The sequence below is a fragment of the Malurus melanocephalus genome, unplaced genomic scaffold (assembly GCF_030028575.1).
Source record: "Malurus melanocephalus ecotype Western Australia unplaced genomic scaffold, MMel_1.1 scaffold_854, whole genome shotgun sequence".
Lineage (NCBI taxonomy): Eukaryota > Metazoa > Chordata > Aves > Passeriformes > Maluridae > Malurus > Malurus melanocephalus.
The window spans coordinates 115,372-118,223 of NW_026624086.1; the positions used below are offsets into that span (position 1 = coordinate 115,372).

A 2,852-nucleotide genomic window follows, 5' to 3' on the forward strand; every position below is an offset into this window, starting at 1 on the left:
GATGACAAACTGTCAATGGAGGAGGAGGAAAAAGAAATATTACTTCTGTGGGTTTTGTAGTATATGGGAATTGAAGAATCCTGGAATATTTAGAGTAGATTTGGGATGTCTCTGGAAAGGGAGACTCCAGGCTCTCCTTAGGCAGGTGTTCCAGGGCTCTGCCACCTCCATGGAAAGAAATCTTTCCTCAGGTTTGGGTGGAACTCCTTGAGTTTCAGTAAATGGCCAAAAAGATTCATTCAACCTCTCCAGCCTCCAAACCTTTAGGACAGTTTGGATTAGCTTCTTTTTTAGGGGAAAAACCTGCTTGTAGGTTCTACATGGGAGAAAGAGAATTGTGAGGCTTTGCATGTCTTGAAAAACTWTTTTAGCCTGGACAAGGGTTTTCCTCTGCTGTGTCTCAGAGGAATCCCTGCAGCCCCAGAGATGCAGGGGGAGAAAAATAGCRAAGGCAAGGGAGAGTGAGAGAGAAGGGAGAGTGGGAGAGGGGTGAAAGTGCTTCTTGTTTTCCAAAGTCCTTTTGCCTCACGTMTTCTCCCACTTCCCCTTTCACGCTTTCACCTTCTTTTTGTTTTCTGAGGAATCCCAGGATCCCTGAGTCCTCCCAGGTCCTTGAGTTCAACCTGTGCTCGATGCCCACCTTGTCCCCAACCCAAAGTGCCACATTCCATAGCCAGCTCCAGGGCTGGGCACTGCAGGACCTCCCTGGGCAGCCCCTTCCCAAGAGTGACCTTTCAGTGCAGAAATTCCCTCCCTCCTTGGAGTGATCCCACGGGATTCGGTGTCAGGAGATGGGGACCGCGTGCAGCCACAATCTGTGTCAGCAATTGAGGTCTGTCCTGGCCTCGGGACTTTTCCAAAGCATTCATTCCTCCCAGGAACTCACAGCTATTTGTAGGTGCTGGAGATCTTTTCTCCCCAGGGATGGATGCCCAGGGATGCAGGGGTGAGCAGTTCCCAGGTGTGGGCAGCAGCTTGGTGCTCTCACCCTTCCAGCTTTTGGGACTTCACGCCAGTGTCACTCCTTCCCTCTGCAGGACAGAGCTGTCATCTCCAGGCTTTCATGGAAACAATTCCTCCATGGCTTTGCTCCTGAGCTYGTCCCAGGAGAGCAGGGTCTGGCTGGGCCGAAATGGGGCTGAGGGACCACTGTGAGCGTTCAGCAGAACCAATTCAGGGGGCCAGTGATGTTGCCTTGGCACATAAACAAAAACCAATTCCTGTCAGTGGACCCATTTCCTAGAGGTGACATTTAGGTCAATCCTGCCTTTGACTGCTGGAGAAAGTTCGCCTTTCCAGTGGTGCATCCACGTGGCTTTTAGTAGATAATTTGGAATATGTGCTTTCAGATAATTCACTTCTATTTTGGCGGTGTTTTTGTTTGGTTGGGTGTTTTTATATCAATTGAATCTCATTCATTCCAAAAGTTTGATCAGAGGCTGAGCTGCCCCACTTTATCCACCTGGTTTAGTTGTTGCTGCTGGGAAGTGGAGCTACTCCCGAGTGGAAACCTTGGAGTGTTGTTGCACTATTTGTAGAGGAGGACTCACCATACCTGGTGTCAATGTCACTACCAGTGTGACAGGATACATTTTCTTACCATTTGTGTGGCCACRGCTTCGTTTGGAAAAATATTTTAACTCCTGTGTGGAATAATGGCATCTCCAGTTACTCCATTAGCAGGCTGCGCTGGGAAGGATGGTTTGATGTCAAACGTAGCGAATTGTTTCCATACGGGATTAAATCATTTAGAGCAACATTTGATCGTAGTGGGATGAAAAATAGCAACTTGTGGAGGGTAGAGAGAAGTCTGAGTCCAACAGCGTCCTCTTGCCGAGGCTGGGCTGTGGTTCGAACGCCTGCTGTGGCCCAGGGAAGGAGCCAGGCTGGCTCTGCGATTGTCCAGGCTGCCCCCCTCCATGCCCAGCGCTTTGCCCCAACCTGGGAAGCCAGGTCAGCTCAGGGACCCTTTGGCTTGGCTCCATCGCCCCCCTGTGCTGTTCCCCAGGGTGCCTTATGTGGGCAGGCACGGCCTCAGGAGCTTCCAACAGCTTCTCCCTGCTCCCTTTCATCCCCCTGCCCTTCCCTGAGACATTTGCTGGTTCAGGAGGACACTTGGAAGAGTTAACGGACAGAATTCCTGGTCCTGTTTGGTCAGATCCATGGGGAAACATCCTTGGCTGTGGAAGAGATCCAAGTCCTTCACGACTGCACTGTGGAGCCCAAGACACTCCAGTTCCCACTTCCTTAATTCTCCTTTTTGCTACACTAAAGAGCTGCCACCCTCACCACACTGCTAATTAACAGGAGCATCATTAATTACTAACCTGCCTGATCTTTAGACTGCCATTGTGCAGCTCTGAAGCCCCTCTTGTGCAGTGCTTTCTCTCTTCAGGTGTTGCTGAGGCGTTTTTCTCGCTCCYGAGCCTCGGTGTGTCCCGGAGCTCCCCAAATTGCTGATACTCTTTGCTGCATAAATAAAACCACTTCATAAAAGCCTTTGTTAGAGACATTGCCAAGGTTCTGAGCCAGCTGCCTGCTGCTGACAGGGACCTGGTGGAGCAGGAGGGATTTTTTATGGTGTAAACAAGCCTTTGCCGAGGGGGGAAGCGGTTGGTGAATTGGGTTAAATACCCATTTTTTGGTCCAGCAGAACCATAAAGTGTTTCCCAGGATGGACAATCAGCTCCATGGGYTTTGATGCCCAGCCCTCTACCCCTGGGTGGGGCTGGTTGTGCTTCTGGCTGGCAGCAGAATAAATAAATAAATGGGTTTATTTATTATTGCCTTGAGCTTAGGGTGACAAGGCTTGGAAAACTGAGTTTGGAATGACAGCTTTTTTTTTTTTTTTT

General features: G+C 49.9%; 1 protein-coding gene across 1 annotated transcript in view; it reads left to right on the forward strand.

Annotated features, from left to right (window-relative positions):
- Positions 1 to 2,852, forward strand: part of MRPS6 (mitochondrial ribosomal protein S6) — a 43,408-nt gene that overhangs the window by 16,713 nt on the left and 23,843 nt on the right. The gene's annotated exons all lie outside the window — the stretch shown is intronic.